General features: G+C 36.7%; 1 protein-coding gene and 1 long non-coding RNA gene across 4 annotated transcripts in view; one reads left to right on the top strand and one right to left on the bottom strand.

The window, feature by feature from the left end:
* The window catches only part of LOC149676928 (uncharacterized), a 195,881-nt gene that overhangs the window by 91,918 nt on the left and 84,942 nt on the right, over positions 1-19,021 (top strand). The window lies entirely within an intron of this gene.
* The window catches only part of LOC149676929 (LHFPL tetraspan subfamily member 6 protein-like), an 86,994-nt gene that overhangs the window by 59,665 nt on the left and 8,308 nt on the right, over positions 1-19,021 (bottom strand). The window lies entirely within an intron of this gene.

Here is a 19,021-nt window from a genome sequence, read left to right as displayed (position 1 = left end):
CTGCTAAAAAATTCTTGGAAAAATCTTTGATGGATCCTATTTAAACTAAAGCCTAGATATACAGGGTGCTTCTGATAAGTATGAATCCATAAATTAAGGGGTTGATAGATGTTCTTTGGGAAATAAATTTTGAGTCAAAAATGTAACTTCTATCTATCTCCATTTTGTTTGTCCTAAGGGACACTGTTTTCGAGTTAAGATTGCATCCAGAGTATTAATTTTACAGATGACCCCTTAAATTTAATTAATTAAGAAACTGATTTAGACAATTATTTCTAATCTAATTAAGGGGTCATCCCTAAAACACTCTTGAAAATCATAACTCGAAAACAGTGTCCCTTATGGCAAACAAAATGGAGATAGATAAAAGTTACATTTTCGTCTCAAAATCGATTGATTTCCCAAAAGAACATCCTCCTTATTTTATGGATGCAGATTTATCAGAAACACCCTGTATATGTTTTTAGTATATTAGTATATTTTCAACTTTAAATTGTAGAATGGGTAGAGTGGAATATTCCCCTAGACCCTGGCCATTTAAAAGCGTGGACTTACATAGACAACAAACAAAAGAGTCTAAAGTAGTTAGTCTTAGTTGGGCACAGCTTTGGGTATAATTATCCGACTTAAGGAGTCGGAATTAGTCAAATTAAAGCGAATAGGTCGTTGGAGGAACTAGACCCCCCTATAAGTAGATCTTTAGAAAAGCGAGCGACCCATAAGGTAGCCCAAGAAACTTAAGGATAGGGGACCATATTAGCTTTGGTCCTTTCTCGGTAATTGGAGATTACAAAAGAGCATCCCAAGGTTTTAGGGGGTGGAGAAAGTGCCGGCACCCCTACCCCTCCCCCCATACTCCTGAGAGAACCTCCCAATCCTCCCTTAGTTCCACTCAACCCACGCGACCCCTGGTGAAGTCTCAAGTAGAAGTTGATTACGTGAAGTATTTAGATTTAGACATTTTTCGCACCCAAAAATTTCTTGAAGGTCGAACGCTCTGTAGAGTTATCACAGGTCAGGGAAAATTTGGAAAGGTCAGGGAATTTCAAAATGGGTCAAAAAAGTTAAGGAAAAGTCGGGGAATTTTTGTTAAAGTGGCTTAAATATCTGCCGGTTCAACCATCCAGCTGGGTTATGTTTTAAACGCTGTTTGAGGCGAGATCACGTTTGACCACAATGTACTTTTACTTTAAATATTCAAAAATGCAATTTAAACGCATTTGTTTAGTTATATTTAGAACAAAATATGACAATGGGGCCTAAAAGTCAGGGAAAATAGTAAAAATAAGGTCAGGGAAAAGTTAGGGAGTTTGAATCTGATAATTTTCTGGCAATCCTGTAAATGCTTTATATTGACGCATTTTAAGGGTACAATAAACATCTCCTGACTCTTAAGGGTTAGATATTTACATCAGGTGATCAACTTCCCCTTGACTGCCTACCTAGCTAGCTTAGCTTTTCAGATGATTCAACAGGTACCCTGGAAAGGTAAAGATAATCCCAAAATGGAAGGGTCTGCAAAGTCATTAAGGTAGAGGATTGGGGAACCTTAGGTACCTAAATAATAAAGCTGAAGGAAGCGGTTTATCCGCCCGTCTAAAGGTTTGCTTTAGTCTCATGATGTACCTTACGCGCACCTTTAATCACGTTTCTACCCCAGTGATTCTTACTCAAAAGGGTCAGGTAAATTTCAATTCATACTTTAGCTCTCTTATAGTTTCATTTTAGCTTTCAATGCATACAGTGCCTTCCTTTTCTCTCCATGGAATTAATGAATGTATTGCGGAGATTAAAGATTGTAGCTATTGCCCTTAAGCGGCTTGGTAAGGTCCCAAATTTCTATTGAAATACCTAGAACTTTTAGCTTAAATCAAGGCGCTAAAAGACAAAGGTACTGGCGAAAAATATGAAGATTCTTTGTTTTAATTGTAATGTTAATTTTGCCTTTTGTACGCTTTTCTCTGTAGTAATTAGTTCCTTTTTTTAATTTTTCAAAGGAATGTGTTAGACCTTGGTGGGTAGGCTATAAATAGACCTAATTTTCTGTTTTGGAATACGTGTAATTAACAGCGTTAATTAGGTAATTATAAGAGTGGCAATATATGACGTAAAACTCGTCGCGAGCGGCCTTATAATAATGACTTCGTAACCGACAAACATCGCGTATGTCGCTCTTGACATTTTAATTTTGATATAAAAATAATGTGTAACTATGCGGCAAAGATGAAAGAATTAGTTTTACATAATTATTTTTACAAATATTAAATATTTGTAGTGGAATTTTTTTTATTAAAATGGATATTGTTTTTATAATTTATCAAGTTGAGGGAAATTCGGTAATGCAGGTTTCGTCTCTAAATGGAACTTCAAAGATGTATTTTTTTAATTTATAGAATTTATTTAATTTCATAATGAGTCTTTGAAACTAGACCCAAATATTTTTATAGACTGTATTTCTGAAAGGGTTTCCCTCTTTGACAAGAAAGTAAGTCGCCTCGAATATTTATTAATCTTTTGATGTCGAGACTATATACACGTATACAGGGTGTTTATGATAAGTCTGCATGCATAAATTAAGGGTGATGTTCTTTGGGAAATCAATTTTGAGTCGAAAATGTATGACTTCTATGATCATTTTGTTTGCCCTAAGGGACACTGTTTTCGAGTTATGATTTTTAAGAGTGTTTTAGGGATGACCCCTTAATTAAATTAGAAATCATCGTCTAAATCAGTTTAGGGGTCATCCCTAAAATACTCTGGATGCAATCTTAACTCCTCGTAAACAGTGTCCCTTTGGGCAATCAAAATGGAGATAGAAGTTATACATTTTCGACTCAAAATTGATTTCCCAAAGAACATCCCATTTAATTTATGGAATGCAGACTTATCAGAAACTCCCTGTATACAGGGTGTTTCTGATAAGTCTGCCATAAATCAAGGGGCGTGTTCTTTGGGTCAAACTGAGTGGAAAGTGTCAAAGAACATGGGGTGTACAAGAATTTGCAACGATGATATGGCCCCCCAAACATTGGCCCCTAAAACAAGAAAATATTCGAATATGTAGACTAAAACAAATTCAGCCTTATCAACTTGTTTAGAAATAATGAGACAATTTCAATAGTTTCCCTCTAACATCGTTATTGAATTTTCAACTGGCAGAAGTGTATTTAATGAGTAGAAGTATGCCTACTCTAGTAAAGTAAATTCAAAGTATCATGGTACCTTTCGGTTGGTATTACTTTTATTCTTAACAAGTTAACATGGACGTTACAGGTATTGTTCAAAATGTCCACCACCGGCGTTAAGACAAACATGAACCCGTCTTTCGAAAGATTCTTGGACATGTTGGAAGATTCCTGGCATGTTCCTGATTGTTTGACAACCTTCAATAATTCGTCTTCGCAAGTCTTCCTCATCACGGACTTCATTCTTGTACACGATGTCTTTGAGATGACCCCAAAGATAGAAATCGCACGGATTTAAATCCGGAGATCTGGCTGGCCACGCAACTGGTCCTCCACGCCCAATCCACCTCAAATTAAACGTAGCATTAAGATGTTCTCTAACTGCACGGCTGAAATGTGGGGGTGCCCCGTCGTGTATAAACCACATGTCACGAAGTAATGCTAACGGTATGTCCTCGAGTAGTTCAGGTAAAGTGTCTCTTAAGAACGTGAGATATGCTTCACCATTTAGTCTGGGTGGAAGAAAATGCGGACCTAGTAAATGATTACCGACAATGCCGCACCATACGTTTAAAGAAAATTGCTGTTGGTGACTTCTAACACTAGTTGCGTGTGGGTTTAATTGGCGCCATTCGTGGTGGTTGTGATAGTTCAGAATTCCATCCCGGGAAAAATGTGCCTCGTCGGTTACTAAAAGGACCCGTGGAAATTGATTGTCCTCTACTCTGGCCAAAAACCACTCGCAAAAGTCGATGCGTCTTGGATAATCTGCCGGGTTAAGAGCTTGCACCTTTTGAATATGATACGGGTGAAACTGATGTCCGCGGAGAATTCGCCAGACCAAAACGTGATTAACATGTAATTGTCGTCCAACTTGTCTGGTACTTGTCGAGGGGTCCTCATCGAACATGGCAAGGACGTCTTCCTCGATTTCCTCCATGTCTTCTGGAATGTCTCGCTCTCGAACGTTGTTGGGTTGTACTTGTCCGATGTCCCTCAAGCGCCTGTCAACAGCCTCGAACGTACGACGATTTGGTATGCGTCGTTGCGGAAATTGTTCCTGGTATCGCCGCTGTGCTTCCACTGAATTGCCCTGCGCCAGTCCATACATGAGATGCATGTCTGCATATTCTGCATTGGTATACGCCATACTGTACTACCACACGTTCGTTCGAAGTGATACTGTGACGTTATCAACAACATCGCGTTACTTTATAGCAAACCACCGTTTAGTTTTTACGTTTGCGTCATGACTGTCAGCATTGTTTTTTATTCACAAACGTAAACAATAAACGGTGGTTTGCTAAAAAGTCTTTGGGTTCATTATCTCAAAGATTTTTTTGACATCGTGTACAAGAATGAAGTCCGTAACGTCCATGTTAACTTGTTAAGAATAAAAGTAATACCAACCGAAAGGTACCATGATACTTTGAATTTACTTTACTAGAGTAGGCATACTTCTACTCATTTAATACACTTCTGCCAGGTGAAAGTTCAATAACGATGTTAGAGGGAAACTATTGAAATTGTCTCATTATTTCTAAACAAGTTGATAAGGCTGAATTTGTTTTAGTCTACATATTCGAATATTTTCTTGTTTTAGGGGCCAATGTTTGGGGGGCCATATCTTCGTTGCAAATTCTTGTACACCCCATGTTCTTTGACACTTTCCACTCAAATTGACCCAAAGAACACGCCCCTTGATTTATGGCAGACTTATCAGAAACACCCTGTATATTTTACGAATGAAATACTTTTCAAGTATAGGAATATATATATATATATAGAGTCGAAATTAAAATTTAAATATGAATGGAAACCGTATATCCCCGGGCTTGATATGTTTTAGCACATCTTTGACTTTTCATACCGATTTTTTCTCTCTCTCTCTCATACCAATATCAAAGAGTTTTAACGCATAAAACGTAACTTTTCCAGCCGATATGAAGTCTTGTACAAAAAAAAAATAATATATTTATAAAGGAAAAACATATATTTCAAGCAGAAAAATGAATTTTGATATTGACAATTTTTATTTTTTTGGAATTTTTGAAAATTTGCCCCTTAGGGTTTGCTTTTTCAGCTCAACACTCATGTACGCGTGGGTGATGAAACGCCATACAGGGTCTGACATCTTCGTTATAAATTAAAACCAATAATACCACGAGAAAGTAGATATTATGTAGATCATTTGCTCCAATTTTCAGACTTCTGGAACTTAACTAACGTCCCCCTCTATAGTATAGTAATTTGAAGTTATCAACCAAACCTTATAAGTAAAATTATTTTAAATTTAACAACTGAATCCGTAACTAATCGGAACTTCTGGTTTCTGACGTCATAGATTAAAACCAATAATACCACGTGAAATTTAAGACATTCCTTTGACTATTTTCCCGAATATCAGATCTTCGTGTCCTATCAAACACTCCTCTATAATCAGAAGTTATCAAATCAGGTATTGCTCGCTCCCTCGGCTTCTATCACTAACAGTGTGAATTGACTTTACAGTTTAAAATAACCAATTTTCTCCTTGCAAGATTGTTTTATACTATTTTTTTAACTCGGTTCTAAACTTGAAAACAGTACCTTTTCGTATATAGGGCAATACATATAAAAAAGTTCTTCATTTCTTTTTTTCGGAAGAAAATAGAAAAATATTCGGAAGGAAATGGGCAAAGGATTGTAGCGGATGTATTTAAAGGGAGAGTGAAAGGGTTAGGAGTCCTATTCCTACCTTACATTCCCCCCTCTTTCTCTCCCTCTCTCCCAAGGCCTAGCATATAAGAGAGAAAGAAGAAAATGCAGGCGGTACCGGGGTAGAAAAAGTCATTATGGGGGAAAAACTAAACTAGGGTCTATTCGGGAATATATAGGAACGTTCGGAGGAACGATATAAAAAAACCTTGGTTCGAGCCTTAACCTTAGAAAGGAGACCTATAAGGAACAGGCTGAATTTCGTGGGAACTATAGGCAAAAGAAAGGGTAGAACCAACCTATAGGTCCTCTATAAACAATTCCCGGTTTCTTTTCAGCTATACCATATGTTCTGCCCCCCCCCCCTACAACCCATCACTTCCCTATACCTTCCCTAAAGAAATTTGCATATGAGAAATGCTTTGGTAATAAGATTCGTTTTCTTATTTTCCCACCCTCTTCCCCTTCTACCCCGTCTATTTGGCTTGCTTTTGCGAAGTTCGCGATCGAACTAAAGGCACACACACTTTTTTTCGGGAATGTTGTATAGTTTTCGATATGTATATATTTTTATTCCCAAATTGAAGGTTTTGTTCGCATTGAAACCATGGGGTGTATCTTACAAGTTCATTTCCCAGGTGTGCTTAATTTAACTTTAATAGAATTGTCGATTGAACAGGTGATTTTTGGAAACGGTTTGACGTGATATATATGTTAGTTTTACGTCATCATTAACAGCTAATAAAACCAATAACTGACCCCAAATTGACCCTAAAATTTCGATTGAATAGGTGATTTTTGGGAACGGTTTAACGTGAGAAGTATGTTAATTTTACGCCATTAATAGCTAAAAAAACTGAAATTTGACCCCAATTGACCCTAATCTAAGCCGAAATCTAACATAACCCTAACATCTGTTACGAAATAAATATTATTAATCTAAACCTAACCATAGCTTAACATCAACATATCCCTAATCTAAAACTAACCTAACCTAACATAAATATAACCCTTATCTAAACCTAACCCAACACTAACCTTATCTGAACTATATCACACCATAAATCCAATGGGAGGTTCAGATTACTACCAAAATTGAAAAGTTTCAATATAATTTTACGACGGCCATTATGGTTTTTTTTTTTTTAAATTATTATTTTACAAGATAATGAAATATTTCTCCTTCGTAATGATCTAATGAATGTAAACGTAATTAAAAGTACTTGAAATTAAATCAAACAGAAACACCCTTAATCAGCGATCTTAATTAAGCTTGTATATACACTTTGTATTCACGATTCAAATATTTATTAATAATAATAACTATAAGGTTTAAAATGTAACTAAATAGCGCTGGGAAATATTGATATTTGGTACTCGCGTCGTCGTGTTTACGCGTTTGCCGATGCTGTAAGATTTACACCCCTCGCTCTGTTTGGTGTTGCCAGCAAGCGCGCGAACCCCGCCTTAGCCTTAGCCTAGAATAGTGTCGCTTCGAGCCTTGGTTACGTAAACAATAGCAAAATTAGTTCGCTTCCGACTTTGCCAATACACCTACCGAGGCTATACCGAATCGTTGATAGACGGAGATAAAACCCCGGGGCTCTTTTACGGCGCGCCTACACCTACCATACCATGCCAGCCAGCTTTCTGATACAAATATTTAATCAATAAACAACATTGTGCTTTTAAACATTTCAACATGACACAATCAAGTGTCCTACAGAATCGAATCTACCGTCAAATTATAACAGATTTATAAAACACATCTATCAGATTATCTGACACATTTCTGTACAGGGTGTTTTTGATAAGTCTGCATGCATAAATTAAGGGGGATTTTTTTTGGGAAATCAATTTTGAGTCGAAAATGTTCTGTACTTCTATCTCCATTTTGTTTGCCCTAAGGGACACTGTTTTCGAGTTATGATTTGATTTTCAAGAGTGTTTTAGGGATGACCCCTTAATTAAATTAGAAATAATTGCCCTTCAGTTTCTTAATTAAATTTAAGGGGTCATCCGTAAAATACTCTGTATAACAATTGACAATATTTGCATAATTTTAAAGACAAAAATAATTTTCAAAACTATTATACTAGAATCTTATAGGAACTAGAAAGTATTTAATCCGTGGATAATTTCTCATTAGGATTAAAATTTGGGAATATTTTGTTGTTAAGCCTCTTATAAACAAACAAAACTCATCTTTATTAGAGTCACTCAGAAAGAATTATATAAAATCCTTGAAATTTAATAAATGCTATTTAATGCTCCTTATGGGAGCAATATTCAAATAGACGCATCTTTTTAAGCTGAACAGCTTTAAATTTGGAAATTTGTATCAAATAAATTTTTCGTTTCTTTCCAAATACATCCTATGGGAAAAGTTAATCGAAGATAAGTAAAAAGGAAAGCAATCCCTGTAGGAAATATATTTAAGGAAATAATTACTTTGAAAAGATTGAGAAATACGCAAGATTTGCATGGGTTAGCTATTTAAGAAGTGAATCAATTGCATCTCGCGACTGAAGTGATCGAACCAAATCTAAATGTTAATTGCATGAAATTGCTCATCTCATTATCAGTTGAGGATCTACAACCCTACTCGATGGGGGATGACCCATAGATGTCTCTGCACACTCTCATGATACAGCGCAGGGGCTAAAAAGCGAGATGGAAGGCAAAGTTTTACCCCCTTGTCTTTCCCTCTTAGTTACATCGAGGAGGCATCTTGGGGGAGTACCCGGTTTTCCTCTAGCTAAACCATGCTCTGGAGGAAGTAATCTTCCAGACGATGTCCGTGCACAAGTTGGATATAGTTTCCATTCTGGGAAACAAAAAGAATCGGACATCCTAGTGATTGGTAAGGGATTTGGACTGACTAGCCATATAGCATCTTCAGTTCCAAGTTCAAAGGAATTCCTGAGTCTTCCGTGCTTGGTGAAGGGAGATCGTTGACAGGAATTCCATGCTAGAGATTAAGAAGTAAGCGAAAAGGGGTCGAGGAGATCAAGGGCTTCATATTTCTTCGGGTAGCTAGATACATCGCATTCCAAACAACCTTTATAACTATAAACGTCATTTTCCGTTCGCGGTAATTGGACATTGGAGATTCCATTCGCGACCATACTTCCCGTGGTAACGGATTAAAAATTAATTTGCAGTGAGTTTGATGCTGGTTATCGGTGAACCAGTATCAAGCTTATCGTGTTTACAAGTCAGACGCGGTGGCGTTTTTTTGCCTGGTAAACCACTGAAACATATTTGTCGCTCTTATAACCCTTTCGACGTAAAAAAGAAATGGGTAGGCAACCCTCAGTATCGTGACAAAAAGGGGGGGATCTCTACGCAACCTGAGGAACCAAAACGCCTACCGCGCAGACGCCAAAAAAAGCAAGATTGAAGGCAGAGATTTACCCAGGCGTCTTTCCCTAAGTTTACTTGATAAGTTTTTGTATACTTGCTGACTCCGAGGACCGTCTTAACTGCATTGCAGTCCCATAATCATGTTTCCCCTAATTCATAGATCACCGTGTCCATGGGACTTCTAGGCAGGTACCCATCTGGTCCCAATGGTTAAGAATAAGAATAAGAAGACGTAGCCACTGTTCATATTTGCATGATGGAAGGTTAACTCGTGATAAGTTGCTTCGTACTTCAAGCTGGGAGTATTAACAATACACGTTTTTCATACGTAAATATATATTAAAAACTATAAATTCATAGCGGGAATGAATGTTATACGCCAAGGCTTAACTAGTTGATATTCCACCCACGTGTCATAACGCGCGCGCCTTAAACCTCTTCCGGTAAAAAGAACGTATATATACCTTTTTATACGCCAAAGGCAATTTTCTTCTTCCCTTTTTCTAGCTTGGGGTTTTCTTCAAGCCTACCTACCTCCCTTCTACGGTTTTAGAAGACGTTTTTTAGTAGGACGTAGAAGTAATTCACCTTATCCTCTTTCTTTGGCTTATAAGGGTAACCCGGCCCGCTCTTTCTGGGCAGTACTACGTAACAGTAACAGTCGTTACCAGAGATGATTTATGGATGAAACAAACTTAATTTTCTCGTTTACTTCTCAAACGCGGACTAAAATAAAAAGTTTTTCCAACTTCCTATTATTAAGCCTTGAAATAAGCAGCGCTAAAATTCGTTAATATCTCGGAATAATAAATAATTTTTAAGTTTTTGAAGTTTGTTTATATCCCTTATGATTTATAATGAGAGAGAGAGAGAGAGAGAGAGAGAGAGGGAGAGGAGGGAGAGAGAGTGAGCCACTCATGTGCGATGAAATTAATTTTATACATACATGTGTTCCTATTTTTATTTGAATTCATGAAAGCGAAAGACCAACAGAAATTGGACGCTATAACGTTGTCAATACAAATACAAAAATAAATTAAGCTTATATTCTAAATTAAATTTCAGCCCCCGCGGGGGATGTAAGTAAGATGTTTTTCCCAAAAGCTGACTGACTGTTTACTTACGTTGCCAAAATGACTTCTTTCATGATTCTATTTAGAATTTCAAAGTACGACATGATCGGTATAGTTCAGTATATACATACACACGCTGCAATGCAATGCGAAATTTGGTTGTTTTTTTTTACAAATGTATGCAGATAGATACATCCTTTCAAACTGTATAAAAATTCTATTACATTTCCCCCTTTCGTATATGTTTTGGACCCATTTTAAAATTTACCGAAATACGAATTCCCATGTTGATAGATATCGGACAAAGTGCAACATTTCAAGAATAAAAATGCTGAACTATCGCTAAATTTCTAAAAAGCCCAGGTCCCTTTTTTATATAAAAAATAAGGCATCTAGAAGCCTAGATAGATATCAAAACCGTTTTAGTAAAGGATATTTTTAAAGCTTCCGTCGTGTGGTGTACCCCCTAAAGCACCCTTGTTGAGAAAGGGAAAGTATAGCCGTGTTCACACTTGACACTTTCGAAACCGTTTTCAGTTGGTTTTACAAAGGTCTAAATGTATGTAAAGGGCGCCATTAGAGGTTAGTGGGAACTCTATGCCCTACACACCACATAAATGGCGGACTTATTTTACTTCTTGTAAAGCTACCACTCCCGCAACCCTTTAATGGTACCCTTTAACCTAGGAGAAAAGAGGTAAGATGGAGTGGTAAAAATTATGATGGGTAACCTGCGGCAATAAAACTCTCCCAGTACACATTGCGCAAGCCCCTACCCTTCGGTAGGCGATTGTTAAATGCTGCCGCTTATAAGCGACATTGTATTTGTAAGAGAACTATAGGTTCATTTAAGACACAGGGGTAAGTCATCCTCGACGTTACCATACCATACCATACGACCCTAGCGAAACGCTGAGCATGCTGGGAGGACTTTGTTTCCATTACGTAGATGGGGTGGTACAGATTACACCGTCATATTTATGAAGGTTTCTATGCTCCATCCCTTTCTCTCCTTCAAGAAATCTTTCGTGAGAAAATGCAATTATTATTTTGAAAAGAAGGGCTCGACCTGAGGGGGTTCAAAGTGTCAAGTGTGAACATGGCTCACGTGTCCAGTAGAAAAAAAATTCGTAAAGTAGTATATACCCCGGCTGGCACCCTAAACTTATAACTGGTGTTGGGTGAGGAGAAGTTGAAGGAAAAGAGGAGTGAATCCATTCCGAGTCCTCAAGCTATATCCATTTGAGTCTATTTACGAGTAGAGTGTCGATGGGGGCATTTTGCGGCAATGGTCCTTTTGCTAAAATATGGACTAAAAGGTGGCTGTACTATAGTACTTGGGTGCTATTGCCTCGAAAGAGCCATGAATTTAAATCCAACTGAATATAGTCTTCTAACTCAACTCGATAAAAAAATAGAAGAAATAGGCCGAACGTTATGGATGGTGGTTCCCCCCTCCTCCAAGGCCGCGACATCTAGTGAGCCATGAGAGAGACACGAATAAAAAACGGATTTCTGTTACAGTTCGTTTCAGTTCGATCGTTCAATAAATATAGACCAGGACATCTAGGCAAAATGGGGACTTATTGAGGACTGATTCAACACGTATGGTATACTGTCATACTTATTACGACTTAATTATAAACTTATACTTATTATTTCGATTGAGATTGGGGGTGTTTTCTTTCATTCTCGGTTCAAGTTTACTATACTTTTGTGGTGGTCTAGCGAATCTAGCTAGCCCAAGGGTTAAGTGGCTCTATGCCTATAGTCTACTCCATTTGAAACTTTAGTAACATGGATTTATAAGATTTGGGGGCCCATAGAAAAGAAATATATTTAACACCAAATGGATCGTCGAAAGGGATAAACGCTAGATCAGTTTAAGTTTGCGCCAAGTCTACGTTTATGTCAGAGGTGAAGTTGTTACGCCAACGTTCCTTTTTTCAGTGCAAAGAAAGACTGACTTTAATAGACGGTGAAAGCGCGAAATGCTTCTAAAGTTGTTATTTCAACTTGAAAATTGACTTTTTACGAAAGCCCGAAAACTATACATTCCGATTTGAATTCGATACGTTCTTCTTACCAAAGGTTTATAGATAAAAACCAAAAGTGTACTTCCTCGTAGCTTACTCGCGACGTGTAATATGAGAACCCCCCTTTTAGCACCAGAATAGTGTCGACCCCCTCTGCGACATGCGTCAGGAGCAGGCTCAAATGCAAGCTGAAGTACTAAAAATTAAAAGCAAGTGTGGGCTACAGTGGTGCCTCTAACATGCTGGCTAATCTTCGACACACCAATTTTACCTTGCCAAGGGCAGGAACCAATCAAAATTCGACCAAAGAGGCGGTGCCAAGCTTAGAGAGCCAGTCAACTCTACCCCTCGATTCTGGGAGCATCTAGCCGAATGTAGTAGAGTACTATTTTCTTTGAACATTTGACCTCTAGAAAGCTCTCTCCTGCTTAATTGATTCATAGATAATATACACAAGGATCGGAAGGTATGCCTTCCGTAGTGTATCTCTCTTTGCCGCGCCTGTGCGGGGGGGGGGGCCGCACGCCAAACTTCTGCAGTTGACTTCCGCTTCTGCGCAGACGAGGTCTGCCTGCTCGTTTTTCGTGCATGACTCGCCGTACGCATGCGCTGGTTTCCGGAAGTAGAACCTACCCAGTTTGTACAAAGCGCGGCAAGCTCTCCCCCGACCTTCTGATCCTGGTGTTTATTATCTATGATTGATTGGTTCGTGTAGAGGTTGAGAGGAGATTCGTTTGCTAATTTTTTTACATGGCGTTTACAGCCAAAAGTTGGGAACTGTGATTGAAGTACACTTTCGGCTTTTACCTATGTACTTTTTGTCTTACTATAAACTCTGGTAGTGTTTTTAGGGTAAAAATCGATTTATAGATAAAGGGGGGCATATCTTAGAAGTGAATTGACTGAAAATCGTCCGAGCGGAAGAGCTCATATATTCCTATATAGAAAAGATATTTACGCCAACACAAAATTGTAAAATAAAAAAAAATAAAATCTCAAATCTTTTCCTCTGGATCTAGAAAATAAAACGAAAATTGGTGGGCAACAATTTTCGTTTTTATCACGCCTCTCTAGAACCTTTTTAATACCGTAAGGGATCTATTGGGTAACTCCGGTAACGGTACAAAATGTTGCTGAACTGGTAACTGCCTGTTTTATGACTTAAATAAAAAATAAAAAAAGGAAAAAAATAAAAGAGGTTTAGTCCGTGCATGCACCGTGTTGTAATCCCTCAGGAGATGTTACGGGTTTTAATCAGCACCCTATTAAATTTGTTCCAGTTTAATTTCTCTTTAGGGCAAAATTAAATTTACAGTTTATCCGAAGTGTTGTTGTTATAATCGAGATACCTTTCGGTGGTGGTGTTTGGTATTTTTTATTTTATATGATTATATTTTCAAGAGGAAATAATTCTTTTTTATTTTTTATAATAAATTTTAAGAATTTTTATTATAAATTCATAATTTTTTATTTAAAGTTTTGGAAAAATAATTTAAGGAATGCATTCTTGAAGTTTTGAGACTAAACGCGTACGGCTACGTCTCATATTCTTACTCTGACGTATGGTTTTATTAAAGATTCATCTGCAATGATAGTACGAGGGTTTTTTTCTTTTTTTAGTTTTTTATAAGTCAATGAACGTCTTTCAGCAACTTTCGGGGGGACTAGGGAGGGCGATATTTATTTGACCTTTTTGGCGACCCCTTATCGCGTTAAAAGTATCGTTTAACAAGTTCCTAGACGCGCTTACTTTTTAAGAGCGTATATAAAGACGCGGTTTACGCTTTGCAAAGTATGATTGAAAATGTACTTATAGCTCTCATCTTTCAAAAATTCATGATTGGGAATGGGGCACCCGGGATAAATAATGATTAGCTATATTTAAAGGTCTGTTATATATATAAATTTATTTTATCTTTAATATTTCAACAAAAATATGGTTATATAAAAAATACTTCCCAAGAAGCTATGGAGTAGATAAAGTTTCCGAGTAAGACTTGGTATCAGCAAGAAGCGATATCTAGTTTATTAGGGAGAAGGTGTAAATTCATTCCTCCACATTTCTAACCTTATCTACAGTCCAAACGTATAGGGTCCGGAGTTAATCCCCACCGCCTCTAAATTACAACCAGCATCTCATTGGTTCTTGAAAACTAACGTCAGCGCGGCGACGCGAATGACGAAAATTACAGTCATATTTTCCGACTGAGGAGAGGCAGCGAAATAGCCCGGCCTCCTTTTACGCCCCCCCTTGTATTTTGAAAGGGGGACTGGGACTATGGAATACGCGAATACTTAGGCATCTTGTACCTTCTCCCTAATAAACTAGATATCACTTTTTGGTATCAGTGTGACTCAATTTTTCAGATAAAGATTTACTGATATTTCATATTCTCTTTAATTTTAGTCGGTAGAATTTCAAATTGTTTGTTACACGATCCCCTAAATTTTGTCGCCATCATAATCAATTATTGAAATAAAACTCAAACCACTCATCGTCAGGTCAAAGAAGATACACGCCGTCAGGTACAAAGATCGAAAGCGGTATCCCATTATCATTACCGACAAACGAAATATTACTTCCCAAAAACTAAATTGAAACAATTCCAACGAGGTGCTTTAGTTAATTTAATACCACCGCCAGAATAAATATATCAAAATAAATATTAATCGTATTCAATTCGAATCGCTCATTGTGAAATCCAGGTCTGTCTGTTTGAATTTTGAAATTGAATTTATATACTTCGTTTTCAATTTCAATTTCAATCTCTTTGAAACGAGAAAAAGAATTTTTTTATTATAAATTTTGGTCTATTCCAAGGCCTGTAAAAACAGTAAAATGTCTATAAAACGTGAAATAATTTGTAATACCTTTCGAGCGAAGGAGATAAAGTAAAATAATGAAGATCCATGCACGCTTTGAATTGGTAATATCGAAGCCTACGTTACTTTGCGATGCAGCACGTTATGTTATGAACTTCAGGTAAAATATAGCTAGGCCTTTGCCGGGATCGAATTTCAAAATCTCAGGTATATGGCCTAAAACTCGCAAAACGAGATAAGAATTTTACTTTTCTGTTTTATTATATGGAATGAGGTAAGCTGAGAGAGAAAATGGAAGGAAAAAAGAAATCCGAAAGAGCTTTAACTCAACCACAGGAATCTCATCAACGAAATGGAAGCATTTCCCATTCCATTTATGGGAGAAATAGGGGGAAAAAACAGGTGGAAAACTACCGCGTATCCCAATAGATAAAAAGTATTATTTCCATTCTCTAGTTTAGCTAATAAACCGTACAAAAGTAACGAAATGAAAAATTTATTTTGAAAGAAAAAAAAAATAAACGAAATCCATATTACCATGGTAACCGAAAAGGTTATCTACCAAAAATTTTTGATTACGCAAAAAACCTGCATGGAGGCTTGAGAGAAGATGTACGTACATACGTACAGAGATTTTAAATAGGCTTAATGACTATAGGGATTTTTATGGTCGTTAGGCTTAGTTACTTTGCAAAATTGGGTTTTCAATCGTAACGTAAGAGGTTAAAGGTTAATTTGGTGGAGAAATGGTGTAATGAAATTTTAGATTAGGCTTAGTGATATGATTATCTAACTACGTTAGGCCTAACTACTTTAGAAAACATAGTGGCCTTTTTTGCGTGTTATTAGGCTTAATACTCACATTAGGCTTAGATAATGTTGGTTTACGAAGGATTAATATTAGGTATTAGACTTAGAGGTTTAAATAAAATAGAACGGATTAGGTATTAGGCTTACAGGTTTTTAAACAAAATAGGACGTATTAGGTATTGGCTTTGAAGTTTTTAAACAAATTGCGCGTATTAGGTATTAGGCTTAGAGGTTTTTAAACAAAATAGCTTGTAGTACGTATTAGGCTTAGAGGTTTTTAAACAAAGTAGAACATATTAGGCTTATTAGCTAATGAGGAAAAGGAAAAACAGGATATTTTTTTAGGAAAAATATTTCAAAAAGAAGCCCATAAATTTAAAAATTCGTATTTTGGAGCCCTTCTTATAAAGGAGAGATAACATAAAACAGAAAAATTTCCCTAGGTCTGGCCAGAACAAGGTTATATGGTAGAAATTAATAACGTAATACAGCAAACGCGAGCTAGTTGCGGCATAGCTATAAGGCCCCTCGCAAATTTATTACCGCTGTTCCAATATCATTTCCAGAGCATAGACGACGGAACGCAACTTAGCCTGAAACTGGATAGAAGCTTTATATGCACTAACTAAACACGTTGTCGTTGTTAACGTCGTTACAACCGGTTTAGACAACCTTTAAAGTCAGAAAGACGCTTTTAATTCATGGCGAAAACAACTTAATGTCAATGTAAAGTGACTTTTAATAGCGGCAACCGAAAACGAGGGGAACAGGGGGGGGGGCGACGAGACGATAGAGGGTTTTGGGCTTATAATTAATATCATTTCTGTTACATCCCCCTTCAAACCTAGTTTTTATTTTATTTTTTTATTTTTTAATTCACGATCATAGCTAGCTGGATTTACAAGTTTGTTTTAAAGGACAGGTTTCACGATTGCGGATTTGAATAAATCTGCAGAGTACGAGCTTTTAAACGCGACCAAAAACGTTGTAATCCCGTTATAAATAAGGAAGCTACGCCTGTTTGAAGTTTAGTGGCGTCGATAATGACGTCACGATGGAATCACCTTTTTAAAAACCACCGTAACAACGTGATCTTGGCGTGATTATTGTAAATTGTACTATAGTGATGTCATATCAAAATCTACAGCCAATATCAATCAATTCAAATTTTAATTTTTACTCTTTTTGGGAATGAGACTTGACCTTTAAACTTTGTCACTGATGTAAAGGGAGGGGATTTAGTATAGAGAAAGCGGCTCTAATGAGGCGAGATTCGTTAATTATTCTAGGACTTGGCTGCTGCAGCCTCTTTCCTAAGCCTAATATTAGGCTTAGTTGAAATTTGGGGAGGCAAGCTTAACTTGGTATATCCCCTCGTCGATATGGTTTGATGATGTATTTCGGCCCTGCTGCCTGGACCCAAATTATGGTGATAACTAGATGTGTTATAGGCCCTATATTACTTGGAATAAATTCTAACTATACATGGCCTCGTTATAAGTATATGGAGTATGCGCTGTCCAGGCTCGTTTAATTATTTAGAGTTATTTAAGGCTAATTAATTCCAGTAAAGGCGTTAAGGAACTTTTTGTATAGTCTGTAGATACTAAGAAATTTCTCGTGACGTCACACATAGATTATTAGTCCTTAGCTCCTCCCACAAACTCCGCCTAGATAAATGGTGAGTGAAAATGGATGAGTACACAATGATTCCCGGTAGCTGTATGTATTCCTAAACCTACTGAAATATCCTAATTTTTTTTTAAACTGGCGGATGTATTTAATACTCGAGTCTTTACATAAAATTTAAATCCCTTATTAAGCATTAATTTCTCGGTTGAAATTTTCTCACAACAAAATAATCCCTTTCCCCGTAATAAAAGTACTTTTCAAAAATATTTTAAATCCTTCTAAAAGAAATATATATATATATATATATGTTTTGAATTACTAATTTTTCCGCTCGCTATAACGTCAAAAATAGGAAATATAAAGTCCCTCGAACTTTATAAAACATAAAAAAAAGTTAAAATTTGCATGAAACTAATTTGCATATGAGAATGAAACGAACAACTAAAGTTCTCTTTTATACAAGTACGTGTTTCTGATAAGTCTGCCATATAAATTGAGAAGGGGATGTTCTTTGGGAAATCAATTTTGAGTCGAAAATGTAACTTCTATCTATATCCATTTTGTTTGACCTAAGGGTCGCTGTTTTCGAGTTATGATTTTCAAGATTGTTTTAGGGATGACCCCTTAATTAAATTAGAAATAATTGTCTTAATCAGTTTCCTAATTAATTAAATTTAAGGGGGCATCCGTAAAATACTCTGGATGCAATCTTAACTAGAAAACAGTGACCCTTAGTGCAAACAAAATGGAGATAGAAGTATAGAACATTTTCGACTCAAAATCGATTACTCAAAGAACATCCCCCTTAATTTATATGGCAGACTTATCAGAAACACCCTGTATAATCTTGAAAACCAGGCATACAACCAAGAGGAAATCAACAATAATTTCACAAGGGGGGGAATTTTGTCCTTGGAAATGACTCAGAATTAAAGAAAGAAAGGCCCTTAGATAAGACAAATTTTCTGACGAGATAAACATAAGCCTGAAGCGTGTGATGGCACGAGATGCAGTTTTTATATTGCCTCAGTGCATGTACGAAAGTGTACAAGTGCCAAGGGGATGATTTCTCTTTTTTTTTTTTAATAAAATATTCATCGTGACATTGTGATTATAATTTTTATATCTCGGAGTGGATAGTGGTTGTGTGGTGTGGTTGTGGCACACACCCTTGATTTACAGGAAATAATAAAAATTATGTACCTTGCTATCTGACACTGTGATAAAAAGGATATAGACTCGCTCAAACTTGACGCGGAACTCCTTTTGATTGTTAAAGAACGAGTTATGTTCGTTATTACGCATTTGTACCCTGAAATTTTAAATTTACCCAATTGGTCTCGGTTTGCGTTATTATGATTCTTAAAGGCCATATTCAAATTTTATCCAGCATTCTGAT

This window comes from Phalangium opilio, unplaced genomic scaffold, assembly GCF_054372755.1.
Source record: "Phalangium opilio isolate 3A_F unplaced genomic scaffold, DU_Popi_V2 ptg000045l_1, whole genome shotgun sequence".
Lineage (NCBI taxonomy): Eukaryota > Metazoa > Arthropoda > Arachnida > Opiliones > Phalangiidae > Phalangium > Phalangium opilio.
This window is presented reverse-complemented; position numbering and strand designations above follow the sequence as displayed.